Genomic DNA, 15,247 nt, shown 5'->3' on the forward strand with positions numbered 1-15,247 from the left:
GTAAAAAACCCCCAATATTATTAAGCTTAACGGGCCGCATTAACGTGTCCCAATGATCCTAGGAGCTATGTTGTCCGGGGGCTTTATGCCCCCTGGTAGGGTCTCCCAAGGCAAACTGGTCCTAGGTGAGGGATCAGACAAAGAGCAGCTCGAAGATCTCTATGAGGAACACTGACAAGGAACCCAGATTTCCCTCGCCCGGACGCGGGTCACCGGGGCCCCCCTCTGGAGCCAGGCCCGGAGGTGGGGCACGATGGCGAGCGCCTGGTGGCCGGGCCTGCCCCCATGGGGCCCGGCCGGGCACAGCCCGAAGAGGCAACGTGGGTCCCCCCTCCAATGGGCTCACCACCCATAGCAGGGGTCATAGAGGTCGGGTGCGATGTGAGCTGGGCGGCAGCCGAAGGCAGGGCACTTGGCGGTCCGATCCTCGGCTACAGAAGCTAGCTCTTGGGACGTGGAACGTCACCTCGCTGGGGGGGAAGGAGCCTGAGCTAGTGCGCGAGGTGGAGAAGTTCCGGCTAGATATAGTCGGACTCACTTCGACGCACAGCAAGGGCTCTGGAACCAGTTCTCTCGAGAGGGGCTGGACTCTCTTCCACTCTGGCGTTGCCGGCAGTGAGAGGCGACGGGCTGGGGTGGAAATTCTTGTTTCCCCCCGGCTCAGAGCCTGCACATTGGAGTTCAACCCGGTGGACGAGAGGGTAGCTTCCCTCCGCCTTCGGGTGGGGGAACGGGTCCTGACTGTGGTTTGCGCTTATGCGCCAAACCGCAGCTCAGAGTACCCACCCTTTTTGGATTCACTCAAGGGAGTACTTGAGAGTGCGCCCCCGGGTGATTCCCTCGTTCTACTGGGAGACTTCAATGCTCATGTTGGCAGCGACAGTGAAACCTGGAGAGGCGTGATTGGGAAGAATGGCCGCCCGGATCTGAATCCGAGTGGTGTTTTGTTATTGGACTTTTGTGCTCGTCACAGATTGTCAATAACAAACACCATGTTCAAACATAAGGGTGTCCATATGTGCACTTGGCACCAGGACACCCTAGGCCGCAGTTCCATGATCGACTTTGTAGTTGTGTCATCGGATTTGCGCCCTCATGTTTTGGACACTCGGGTGAAGAGAGGGGCGGAGCTTTCCACCGATCACCACCTGGTGGTGAGTTGGCTGCGATGGTGGGGGAGGATGCCGGACAGACCTGGCAGGCCCAAACGCATTGTGAGGGTTTGCTGGGAATGTCTGGCAGAGTCTCCTGTCAGAGAGAGTTTCAATTCCCACCTCCGGAAGAACTTTGAACATGTCACGAGGGAGGTGCTGGACATTGAGTCCGAATTGGCCATGTTCCGCGCCTCTATTGTCGAGGCGGCTGATTGGAGCTGTGGCCGCAAGGTAGTTGGTGCTTGTCGTGGCGGTAATCCTAGAACCCGTTGGTGGACACCGGCGGTGAGGGATGCCGTCAAGCTGAAGAAGGAGTCCTATCGGGTTCTTTTGGCTCATAGGACTCCTGAGGCAGCGGACAAGTACCGACAGGCCAAGCGGTGTGCGGCTTCAGCGGTCGCAGAGGCAAAAACTCGGACATGGGAGGAGTTCGGTGAGGCCATGGAAAACGACTTCCGGACGGCTTCGAAGCAATTCTGGTCCACCATCCGCCGCCTCAGGAAGGGGAAGCAGTGCACTATCAACACCGTGTATGGTGAGGATGGTGTTCTGCTGACCTCGACTGCGGATGTTGTGGATCGGTGGAGGGAATACTTCGAAGATCTCCTCAATCCCACCAACACGTCTTCCTATGAGGAAGCAGTGCCTGGGGAGTCTGTGGTGGGCTCTCCTATTTCTGGGGCTGAGGTTGCTGAGGTAGTTAAAAAGGTAGATGAGATCCGCCCGGAGTTCCTTAAGGCTCTGGATGCTGTGGGGCTGTCTTGGTTGACAAGACTCTGCAGCATCGCGTGGACATCGGGGGCGGTACCTCTGGATTGGCAGACCGGGGTGGTGGTTCCTCTCTTTAAGAAGGGGAACCGGAGGGTGTGTTCTAACTATCGTGGGATCACACTCCTCAGCCTTCCCGGTAAGGTCTATTCAGGTGTACTGGAGAGGAGGCTACGCCGGATAGTCGAACCTCGGATTCAGGAGGAACAGTGTGGTTTTCGTCCTGGTCGTGGAACTGTGGACCAGCTCTATACTCTCGGCAGGGTCCTTGAGGGTGCATGGGAGTTTGCCCAACCAGTCTACATGTGTTTTGTGGACTTGGAGAAGGCATTCGACCGTGTCCCTCGGGAAGTCCTGTGGGGAGTGCTCAGAGAGTACGGGGTATCGGACTGTCTGATTGTGGCAGTCCGCTCCCTGTATGATCAGTGCCAGAGCTTGGTCCGCATTGCCGGTAGTAAGTCGGACATGTTTCCAGTGAGGGTTGGACTCCGCCAAGGCTGCCCTTTGTCACCGATTCTGTTCATAACTTTTATGGACAGAATTTCTAGGCGCAGTCAAGGCGTTGAGGGGATCTGGTTTGGTGGCTGCAGGATTAGGTCTCTGCTTTTTGCAGATGATGTGGTCCTGATGGCTTCATCTGGCCAGGATCTTCAGCTCTCACTGGATCGGTTCGCAGCTGAGTGTGAAGCGACTGGGATGAGAATCAGCACCTCCAAGTCCGAGTCCATGGTTCTCGCCCGGAAAAGGGTGGAGTGCCATCTCCGGGTTGGGGAGGAGATCTTGCCCCAAGTGGAGGAGTTCAAGTACCTCGGAGTCTTGTTCACGAGTGGGGGAAGAGTGGATCGTGAGATCGACAGGCGGATCGGTGCGGCGTCTTCAGTAATGCGGACGCTGTATCGATCCGTTGTGGTGAAGAAGGAGCTGAGCCGGAAGGCAAAGCTCTCAATTTACCGGTCGATCTACGTTCCCATCCTCACCTATGGTCATGAGCTTTGGGTTATGACCGAAAGGACAAGATCACGGGTACAAGCGGCCGAAATTAGTTTCCTCCGCCGGGTGGCGGGGCTCTCCCTTAGAGATAGGGTGAGAAGCTCTGCCATCCGGGAGGAGCTCAAAGTAAAGCCGCTGCTCCTCCACATCGAGAGGAGCCAGATGAGGTGGTTTCGGGCATCTGGTCAGGATGCCACCCGAACGCCTCCCTAGGGAGGTGTTTAGGGCACGTCCCACCGGTAGGAGGCCGCGGGGAAGACCCAGGACACGTTGGGAAGACTATGTCTCCCGGCTGGCCTGGGAACGCCTCGGGGTCCCACAGGAAGAGCTGGACGAAGTGGCTGGGGAGAGGGAAGTCTGGGCTTCCCTGCTTAAGCTGCTGCCCCCGCGACCCGACCTCGGATAAGCGGAAGAAGATGGATGGATGGATGGATGGGCCGCATTAAAAATGGAATAGAATTTTACATTTTTTTTACTGAATGAGTCACCCAGAATGTACATGAAAATAAAGAATGTGGGATTTACAATATTAACTATGAAGGATAAAACATTGAATATTGACAACACATGAACGTCACATATATCGACATATTTTACAATCAACAAAAATGCAACAAACACAGCGAAATATGAATGCGAAGGGTAAAAAAAAAAAAAACTTACAATCTGATATATCTGATACATCACTAAGCTTTAGAACTTTGTTGTAAAAATCTCCTTCACGTCGGTCTCTGACACCCACATTTCAGGCTGTCCGCTCTAGAAACACTCTGTGGAAACGCTCCCCACCCACACTGCTTGGTGCCTGGTCTGAGCTGCTGTGACTTAGATGACCATAGTAACTAATTAGATGACCATAGTAACTAATTAGATGATCATAGTAACTAGTATATCATGCAAAAGCGCAAATTACAACCATTGAAATACTTTGTATAGTTCAAGGCCAGACCTGGGCAAATTAAGTGCCCACGGGGCCACAAGTGGTTCCTTTCCTTTTAACAACACTCAGTAAACATTTGGGAACTGAGGAGACACATTTTTGAAGCATCTCAGGTGGAATTCTTTCCCATTCTTGCTTGATGTACAGCTTAAGTTGTTCAACAGTCCGGGGGTCTCCGTTGTGGTATTTTAGGCTTCATAATGCGCCACACATTTTCAATGGGAGACAGGTCTGGACTACAGGCAGGCCAGTCTAGTACCCGCACTCTTTTACTATGAAGCCACGTTGATGTAACACGTGGCTTGGCATTGTCTTGCTGAAATAAGCAGGGGCGTCCATGGTAACATTGCTTGGATGGCAACATATGTTGCTCCAAAACCTGTATGTACCTTTCAGCATTAATGGCGCCTTCACAGATGTGTAAGTTACCCATATCTTGGGCACTAATACACCCCCATACCATCACACATGCTATTGTAAATCCCACATTCTTTATTTTCATGTACATTCTGGGTGTCTCATTCAGTAAAAAAATATTTAAAATTCCATTCCGTTTTTTCAGGCGGTCTGTCATAACGTTTTTCGCGTTCAATCAGACATTATTGTGAGGTTTTGTATTAGTGTTCCTAAAAATAGATACACCGGACCCCAGACACATTTTTTTTTCTCTAAATTTGGCCCCCCGAGTCAAAATAACTGCCCAGGGCTGTTGAAGACTGACAGTCTTTAGAAAACATCACTGCACATCATAATTACAGCTACACTTTCCATCTTAAAGAGCTAAAAAAAGGATTTGGGAATGTCCGGCGGGTCAGACAAATTGAGGCCCCCAGGCCTTAATTTGTCCAGGTCTGGCCTTGAACTAAACAAAGTATTTCAATGGTTGGAATTTGCGCTTTTGCATGATATACTAGTTACTATGGTCATCTAATTAGTTACTATGATCATCTAATTAGTTACTATGGTCATCTAATTAGTTACTATGATCATCTAATTAGTTACTATGGTCATCTAATTAGTTACTATGGTCATCTAATTAGTTACTATGGTCATCTAAGTCTCAGCAGCTCAGACCAGGCACCAAGCAGTGTGGGTGGGGAGTGTTTCCACAGAGTGTTTCCAGAGTGGCCAGCCTGAAATGTGGGTATCAGGGACAGACGTGAAGGAGATTTTTACAACAAAGTTCTAAAGCTTGGTGATATATCAGATGTATCAGATTGTAAGTTGCCTTTTTTTTACACTTCGCATTCATATTTCACTGTTTGTTGCATTTTTGTTGATTGTAAAATATGTCGATATATGTGACGTTCATGTGTTGTCAATATTCAGTGTTTTATCCTTCGTAGTTAATACTGTAAATCCCACATTCTTTATTTTCATGTACAATCTAGGTGTCTCATTCAGTAAAAATATTTTTAATTCCATTCCGTTTTTTAAGGCGGTCTGTCATAACGTTTTTAGCTTTCAATCAGACATTATTGTGAGGTTTTGTATTAGTGTTCCTAAAAATAGATACACCAGCCTCCAGACACATTTTTTCTCTAAATTTGAGTCAAAATAACTGCCCAGGCCTGTTCAAGACTTACGGTCATTAGAAAACATCACTGCACATCATAATGGCAGCTACACTTTCCATCTTAAAGAGCTAAAAAAATTATTTGGGAATGTCAGACAAATTGAGGCCCCCAGGCCTTAATTTGCCCAGGTCTGGCCTTGAACTATACAAAGTATTTCAATGGTTGGAATCTGTGCTTTTGCATGATATACTAGTTACTATGGTCATCTAATTAGTTACTATGGTCATCTAATTAGTTACTATGGTCATCTAATTAGTTAATATGGTCATCTAATTGGTTACTATGGTCATCTAATTAGTTACTATGGTCATCTAATTGGTTACTATGGTCATCTAATTGGTTACTATGGTCATCTAATTAGTTACTATGGTCATCTAATTAGTTACTATGGTCATCTAATTGGTTACTATAGTCATTTAATTAGTTACTATGGTCATATAATTGGTGTCTATGGTCATCTAATTAGTTACTATGGTCATCTAATTAGTTACTATGATCATCTAATTAGTTACTATGGTCATCTACGTCACAGCAGCTCAGACCAGGCACCAAGCAGTGTGGGTGGGGAGCGTTTCCACAGAGTGTTTCTGAAATGTGGGTGTCAGGGACAGACACGGAAGGAGATTTTTACAATCAAAAATGTTGTGATGTATCAGATATATCAGATTGTAGGTTTTTTTTTTTTTACCTTTCGCGTTCATATTTCACTGTTTGTTGCATTTTTGTTGATTTGTAGAATATGTGGATAGAGAGGGGATGTGACGTTCATGTGTTGTCAATATTCAGTGTTTTATCCTTCATAGTTAATATTGTAAAATCCCACATTCTTTATTTTCATGTACATTCTGGGTGTCTCATTCAGTAAAAAAATTTAAAATTCCATTTCATTTTTTAAGTCAGTCTGTCATAACATTTTTAGCGTTCAATCAGACATTATTGTGAGGTTTTGTATTAGTGTTCCTAAAAATATACACATTATAGACACATTTTTTTCTCTAAATTTGGCCCCTGATGTCAGGCTTGTGACTGACTGACAGTTTAGTTATGTTTTGGTTTTTCCTCTGTGTTTGTTTTATTTCCTGTCAGCACTCTTATTTTGGTTCCGGTCCCTGCACGTCTCCCTGAGCACTTCTTTCCCTCACCTGTCCCTGATTAGCAGTCTGGCACACCTGGTGGCAATTGCCAATCAGGCTACTATACATACCTGCCTCACCCTCCAGTCAGAGCTGGAGTATTGATAGCTGTTTACAGTATGTTGTCTCCTAGTTCCTGGTTCCTGTTTGCTGTTTCCAGTTTGCCTGTTTCCTGGTTCCTGTGTGCTGTAACCTGTTTTTCTGGTTCCTGGTTTGTGTTTCCCCTACAGTTTGGACATTTTCCTGCATCAAGCCTGCCATCACTGCATCTTGGGGTCCGTCACCAACACTTCCTGACACCCGAGTCATAATAATTGCCCAGGCCTGTTCAAGACTTACGGTACTGTGAAAACATCACTGCACATCATAATGGCAGATACACTTTCCATCTTAAAGAGCTAAACAAAATATTTGGGAATGACCGGCGGGCCAGATTGAAAAGCTTAACGGGCCGCATGTGGCCCCCGGGCCTTAACTTGCCCAGGTTTGCTCTTGAACTATACAAAGTATTTCAATGGTTGGAATCTGTGCTTTTGCATGATATACTAGTTACTATGGTCATCTAATTAGTTACTATGGACATCTAATTAGTTACTATGGTCATCTAATTAGTTACTATGGTCATCTAAGTCTCAGCAGCTCAGACCAAGCACCAGGCAGTGTGGGTGGGGAGCGTTTCCACAGAGCGTTTCCAGACAACCAGCCTGAAATGCGGGTGTCAGGGACAGACACGACGGAGATTATTACAACAAAGTTCTAAAGTTTAGTGATATATCAGATATATCAGATTGTAGATGTTTTTTTTTTACCTTTCACGTTCATATTTTGCTGTGTTTGTTGGTTGTAAAATATGTCGATAGAGAAGGGGTGTGACGTTCATATGTTGTCAATATTCAGTGTTTTATCCATCATAGTTAATATTGTAAATCCCACATTCTTTATTTTCATGTACATTCTGGTTGTCTCATTCAGTAAAAAAAAAAAATTAAATGCCATTCAGTTTTTTAAGGTGGTCTGTCATGACGTTTTTAGCATTTTTGCTAAAAACTTTTTGTATTAGTGTTCCTAAAAATAGATATACTGGGCCCCCAGACACACTTTTTCTCTCTAAATTAATATAAAATAATTGCCCAGGCCTGTTCATAACTTACGATCATTTGAAAACATCACATAATGGCAGCTACAGTTTCCATCTTAAAGATCGAAAAGAAAAATGTTTGGGAATGTCCGGCGGGCCAGATTGAAAAGATTAATCTGGCCTTAATTTGGCCAGGTCTGCCTTAAAGTATTGATTCTGAATCGACTTGTTACCCTTAAGAATCGACTCGTTACCCTTAAGAATCGACTCGTTACCCTTATGTATCAAATCGTAACCCTTGAGAATCGAATCGTAACCCTCAAGAATCGACTCGTTACCCTTAAGAATCGAATCGTACCCCTTAAGAATCGACTCGTTACCCTCAAGAATCGAATCATAACCCTTAACAGAGCTTTCGCCGTTGCTGCTCCCAAGCTCTGGAACGACCTACCCCTGAGTGTTAGACAAGCCTCCTCTCTTCCTGTTTTTAAATCTCTCTTAAAAACATACTTTTATTCCATGGCTTTTAACACTGAGTGATATCCATCCTGCAATGGCGCCCCATAATACACCTGCTGTGATCCTGTTTTTATGTTTTTATGTTTTTATTAATTCTATTTTAATTATTTATTTTTTATCATGTTCTGTTTGTGTTGTGTTGTGTTTGCTCGGTACTCGTTTTATCTTTTAACCTGCTCATTGTACAGCACTTTGGCTACCCCTGTGGTAAATTTTAAATGTGCTTTATAAATAAAGTTGATTTGATTTGATTTGATTTAAGAATCGACTCGTTACCCTTTAGAACCAACTCGTTACCCTTATGTATCAAATCGTAACCCTTAAGAATCGACTCGTTACCCTTAACAATCGAATCGTAACCCTTAAGAATCGACTCGTTACCCTTAAGAATCGGTTCGTTACCCTTATGTATCAAATCGGAACCCTTAAGAATCGACTCGTTACCCTTAAGAATCGACTTGTTACCCTTATGTATCAAATCGTAACCCTTAAGAATCGACTCGTTACCCTTATGTATCAGATTGTAGCCCTTAAGAATCGACTTGTGACCCTTAAGAATCGACTTGTTTTCCTTAAGAATCGAATCGTAACCCTTAAGAATCGAATCGTAACCCTTAAGAATCGACTCGTGACCCTTAAGAATCGACTCTTACCCTTAAGAATCTAATCGCAACCTTTAAGAATCGACTCGTTATCCTTAAGAATAGACTTGTTACCCTTATGTATCAGATCGTAACCCTTAAGAATCGAATCGTAACCCTTAAGAATCGAATCGTAACCCTTAAGAATCGACTTGTTACCCTTATGTATCAAATCATAACCCTTATGTATCAAATCGTAACCCTTAAGAATCGACTCGTTACCCTTATGTATCAAATCGTAACCCTTAAGAATCGACTCGTTTCCCTCAAGAATCGAATCGTAACCCTTAAGAATCGACTCGTTACCCTTAAGAATCGACTTATTACCCTTATGTATCAAATCGTAACCCTTAAGAATCGACTCGTTACCCTCATGTATCAAATCGTAACCCTTAAGAATCGACTCGTTTCCCTTAAGAATCTAATCGTAACCCTTAAAAATCTACTCGTTACCCTTAAGAATCGAATCGTATCCCTTAAGAATCAACTCGATGTCGTTGTGGCTTGTGCAGCCCTTTGAGACACTTGTGATTTAGGGCTATAGAAAATAAACATTGATTGATTAAATTTATTGAACTCGTTTCCCTTAAGAATCAAATCGTAACCCTTAAGAATCGACTCGTTACCCTTTAGAATTGACTCGTTACCCTTATGTATCAAATCCTAACCCTTAAGAATCGACTCGTTACCCTTAAGTATCGAATCGTAACCCTTAAGAATCGACTTGTTACCCTTAAGAATCGACTCGTTACCCTTATGTATCAAATCGTAATCCTTAAGAATCAACTCGTTACCCTTAACAATCGACTCGAATCGTGCGGCGCCCAAAGACTCCCAGCCCTAGCACATGTGCAGAAAACAATGCATCCTATTATCTCTGCCCTGTGTCACTCCCGCCTCTCATTTCCAGTTCTGATTGACATCTTGCAGGTTTTAATCGAGATAGCACCTGTTCATATTTGGCTGGCATTCCTTCACATGATGATTTCCCCCCCCTGTTTGCCCGGCATGAATCCTGCACCTGCAACACCTCTATGCTAATGGCTGCAGCCCATATAAGACCCGCAGTGCTCATCAGTGTTATATAAGAGCCAAGACGGGCCCAGAGAGAGAAATGTGCGCAAGCGTCCATCTTAGCTTCAAAATGGAAGCCCACCATCTTTTTTTTTTCTTTTTTTTTTTTTTTCTCCCAAACACAAGGCATCCTCAGAAAGCTGCACATTTGTACGTACGTGTGCTTTAAATAGCCACACATATTTGATTGTACTGGCAAAAATATGCACGAATATAACCTGGTGGGTGTATGTTGTTATGTATATATATATATATATATATTTTTTTTTTTTTTCAAAAAGCTCTTTTTTTTCTTTTTTTTTTTTGCAAAATGCAACCTTTTTCCTACCTGGCAACTAATCAGCTCTCCTTGCAGGGTCCGTGCATCGCAGAGAAGGAAAACGCGGTCAAATCGGTTTTCCACGCAGCTCCGGTCCGTGCACAGGCCCCCGAACGCAATCCGGATCCCCCCCCCACCCCAGCACTACCACCAACCCCCCCGCTGCGGGCTAAAGCTTCCTCCCGATCTTCATTTCAAAAACGGGTTTCATGGGGGATTGAAACGCGGTCGGAAAAGGCGAGGCGTGCAGCAGGAAGGTATCTTCCATTCCCCCCCCAAAAAAACATCTATACCCACACAATCGCGGTCAAAAAAAAAAAAAAAAACACAAAGAAAAGCGGGGAGAAAAATGGCCACTGGCGTCCAAAAATAGAGACGGGGGGCTTATACACTTGGCGAACGCAAAGCTGCGAGAAAGAGGAGAGAGAGGTGATGATCGTGATGCGGGTGTCTACAGTTATTCGGGTTGGATGCAGGGAGGGAAAGGCGCCTCCTGATTGGCTGGCGGGAGGATGCTGCCGCCGCTGCGTCGCGCGCAGTTGGACCTCTGCTGGCTCCGGCCAATCGGAACCCTGCCGCTGTCCGTGGTGCTGACCCCCGGCCGAGCAGATGCGTGTGAGGAAGGGAAGGGTTGTTGTACATCTGTGTGGACCAATCCACTTCCAGCTTTATGCAAACCCCGTTTCCATATGAGTTGGGAAATTGTGTTAGATGTAAATATAAACGGAATACAATGATTTGCAAATCATTTTCAACCCATATTCAATTGAATGCACTACAAAGACAAGATATTTGATGTTCAAACTCATAAACTTTTTGCAAACAATAATTAACTTAGAATTTCATGGCTGCAACACGTGCCATAGTGCCTTTTAACAACACTCAGTAAACGTTTGGGAACAGAGGAGACACATTTTTTAAGCTTCTCAGGTGGAATTCTTTCCCATTCTTGCTTGATGTACAGCTTAAGTTGTTCAACAGTCCGGGGGTCTCCGTTGTGGTATTTTAGGCTTCATAATGCGCCACACATTTTCAATGGGAGACAGGTCTGGACTACAGGCAGGCCAGTCTAGTACCCGCACTCTTTTACTATGAAGCCACGTTGATGTAACACGTGGCTTGGCATTGTCTTGCTGAAATAAGCAGGGGCCTCCATGGTAACGTTGCTTGGATGGCATCATATGTTGCTCCAAAACCTGTATGTACCTTTCAACATTAATGGCACCTTCACAGATGTGTAAGTTACCCATGTCTTGGGCACTAATACACCCCCATACCATCACAGATGCTGGCTTTTACACTTTGCGCCTCTAACAATCCGAATGGTTCTTTTCTTCTTTGCTCCGGAGGACACGACGTCCACAGTTTCCAAAAACAATTTGAAATGTGGACTCGTCAGACCACAGAACACTTTTCCACTTTGTATCAGTCCATCTTAGATGAGCTCAGGCCCAGCGAAGCCGAATGCGTTTCTGGGTGTTGTTGATAAACGGTTTTCGCCTTGCATAGGAGAGTTTTAACTTGCACTTACAGATGTAGCGACCAACTGTAGTTACTGACAGTGGGTTTCTGAAATGTTCCTGAGCCCATGTGGTGATATCCTTTACACACTGATGTCGCTTGTTGATGCAGTACAGCCTGAGGGATCGAAGGTCACGGGCTTAGCTGCTTACGTGCAGTGATTTCTCCAGATTCTCTGAACCCTTTGATGATATTACGGACCGTGGATGGTGAAATCCCTAAATTCCTTGCAATAGCTGGTTGAGAAACGTTGTTCTTAAACGGTTCAACAATTTGCTCACGCATTTGTTGACAAAGTGGTGACCCTCGCCCCATCCTTGTTTGTGAATGACTGAGCATTTCATGGAATCTATTTTTATACCCAATCATGTCACCCACCTGTTCCCAATTTGCCTGCACACCTGTGGGATGTTCCAAATAAGTGTTTGATGAGCATTCCTCAACTTTATCAGTATTTATTGCCACCTTTCCCAACTTCTTTGTCACGTGTTGCTGGCATCAAATTAAGTCAAGTTAATGATTATTTGCAAAAAAAAAAAAGTTTATCAGTTTGAACATCAAATATGTTGTCTTTGTAGCATATTCAAAAGAATATGGGTTGAAAATGATTTTCAAATCATTGTATTCCGTTTATATTTACATCTAACACAATTTCCCAACTCATATGGAAACGGGGTTTGTATATACATATATGTGTGTGTGTGTGTGTGTGTGTGTGTGTGTGTGTGTGTGTGTGTGTGTGTGTGTGTGTTCTGGCAATGCCTACTTGATGGGGACATCGCTCTGTTTACACAGTCACCTTTAGGGACTGTAAGGGGACAAAAAAAACAGGTCCCCTAAAGCAGTGTTTTTCAACCTTTTTTGAGCCAAGGCACATTTCTTGCGTTGAAAAAATGCAGAGGCACACCACCAGCAGAAATCATTAAAAAAACTAAACTCAAAACCCTCAAATCTAGACTCCAAACATCCCAGAACAAGCTAGTCAGATTACTTCTAGACCTCCACCCCAGATCACACCTCACTCCTACCCACTTCTCCAAAGTGGGCTGGCTCAGGGTGGAGGACAGAGTAAAACAACTTGCACTGAGCCTGGTCTATAAAATCCGCTACACCTCCCTGATACCGAAGTACATGTCAAACTACTTCCTTAACGTAAATGACCGCCGTAACCACAACACCAGGGGGAGCTCCACTAACCACGTTAAACCCAGATTCCGATCTAACGAAGGTCTTAACTCATTCTCTTTCTATGCCACATCAATATGGAATGCACTCCCAACAGGTGTAAAAGAAAGGGCATCTCTATCCTCCTTCAAAACCGCACTAAAAGAACACCTCCAGGCAACTTCAACCCTAAACTAACACCCTACCCGGATTGTAAATAATCAAATGTAAATAATCCAATTTAGATACTTATTCTTATGCTTTCTGATCTCTTTCTCTATGTCCACTACTTGCTGTACATATCCTACCAAGTCAGTCCTACACTGTTCCAATGTCCATTTCTCTGATGATGCAATTGTTGATGACTGAAGTGTTGATATCAACCAAACCTAACCCCCCCCCCCCCATGTCCCACACCCCGGATTGTAAATAATGTAAAAAATTCTATGTATAGACTCTGATGATTATCTTGTGTGATGACTGTATTATGATGATAGAATATATATGTATCATGAATCAATTATTTCTTTCTTTCTTTAGTTTATTTCGAACATGAACACACTTACAGCATAATACATCACACAATTTCATATCATTTCATTTTACATCATGCCCGAAATGGAGTAGGAAGAAGCAAAGCTTATTTAATCCTACCCCTTTCCCACTTCAGAGCGTTTACAAATATGTAGAATCATTTACTGACCTTTTTATATGATAAAATAACATCTATGAATTAGTATACACAACAGTTTTGTAATATGTAATTCATTAATTCAGTCATTATTAACATACTGAGATGAAGAATATCAATATAACATACATTCATAAACGTGGATGCATGTGAAAAAGTGCAATATATATATATATACCGTAATCTATTTATTTATTTATATATATTTATATATATGTATTTATTTTATATATATATTTATATATTATTTATATATATATATTTATTTATATATGCACCGTATTGCTTTTTTAACCTGCACTACCATGAGCTTATGTAACAAAATTCCGTTCTTATCTGTGCTGTAAAGTTCAAATTTGAATGACAATAAAAAGGAAGTCTAGTCTAGTCTTATTTTCAATAAGGTTGGAAGTGTTTCTCATAATTCTTCTTCTTTGTACTTTGTAAGCACTATTATTTTGAACAACCTCTTAAACTGGATCATATGAGTACAATGTTTAACTTCTTTACTTAATCCATTCTATAATTTAATTCCACATACTGATATGCTAAAAGTTCTAAGTGTTGTACGTGCGTATATATGTTTTAAATAATTTTTTCCTCTAAGGTTATATTTCTCCTCTTTAGTTGAGAAGAATTGTTGTACATTCTTTGGTAGCAGGTTATAGTTTGCTTTGTACATCATTTTAGCTGTTTACAATTTTACCAAATCACCAAACTTAAGTGGATCCCGACTTAAACAAGTTGAAAAACTTATTCCGGTGTTACCATTTAGTGGTCAATTGTACGGAATATGTACTGTACTGTGCAATCTACTAATAAAAGATTAAATCAATCAATCAAAAAAAACAAAACACAACGGAACAAATACCCGGAATTCCCTGCAGTACCAACTCTTCCGGGATGATACGCTATTTTTTTTTTTGGGTACAGGGTGTAATTATAAGTGTGACTAGTAGATGGCAGTCAAACATAAGAGATAAGCGCTGGCGTTAACGCACTTTTTGTGTCTTTTTACGCATTGAAATCAAAAAGAACGCGAAATCCCGGAAGGAAGCGTTTATGTTTTTTTATCGATTAATTTTTACCGATCATCGCATTCCGCCGACGTTTTGTTTACTGTGTTTTCCGGACTATAACGTTGAGCTTACCCACCTCAATGCAATCGGTGCATCGGTAGGGGTGATAATGCATACTTGCCAACCCTCCCGAATTTGCCGGGAGACTCCCGAAATTCAGCGCCTCCCGGGACAAATATTCTCCCGAAAATCTCCCGATTTTCAGCGGAACTGGAAGCCACGCCCCCTCCAGTTCCATGCGGACCTGAGTGAGGACAGCCTTTTTTCATGACGGGAGGACAACAGGGTGACAAGAACTAAATCATCCAGACTAGAGATAAATTGTATTATTATGTTTATTTTACCTAAAAATACATATATTTATTAATAAAAAATAAAAAAAAAAAACTAAATACATTTTTACTATATTTTGCTAAAAACATCAAAATTAATTGTATTTTTATTTGTATTTTTTCGTGACTCCTTATTACATCCAGCCATAGAATTATACATTAAAATAAACATATTTGAAATAATTGATTTTAAACTATCATAATAATTCATTTAAAATGACCATATTTAATTATTAAAATAATTGCTTGTTTATCAACAACTTTAGC

The 15,247-nt window shown here is 43.0% G+C and overlaps 1 protein-coding gene across 1 annotated transcript in view; it reads right to left on the reverse strand.

Moving 5' to 3' along the window:
* The window catches only part of LOC133615262 (cyclin-dependent kinase 5 activator 1-like), an 18,351-nt gene extending 7,769 nt beyond the window's left edge, over window positions 1–10,582 (reverse strand). The window contains exon 1 of the mRNA XM_061973729.2: window positions 10,203–10,582. The gene's annotated coding sequence lies outside the window, so the exon portion shown is untranslated. The remainder of the gene's footprint in view (window positions 1–10,202) is intronic.
* Window positions 10,583–15,247: the final 4,665 nt, after the last annotated feature.

Source organism: Nerophis lumbriciformis, linkage group LG22 (assembly GCF_033978685.3).
Source record: "Nerophis lumbriciformis linkage group LG22, RoL_Nlum_v2.1, whole genome shotgun sequence".
NCBI classification, from domain to species: domain Eukaryota; kingdom Metazoa; phylum Chordata; class Actinopteri; order Syngnathiformes; family Syngnathidae; genus Nerophis; species Nerophis lumbriciformis.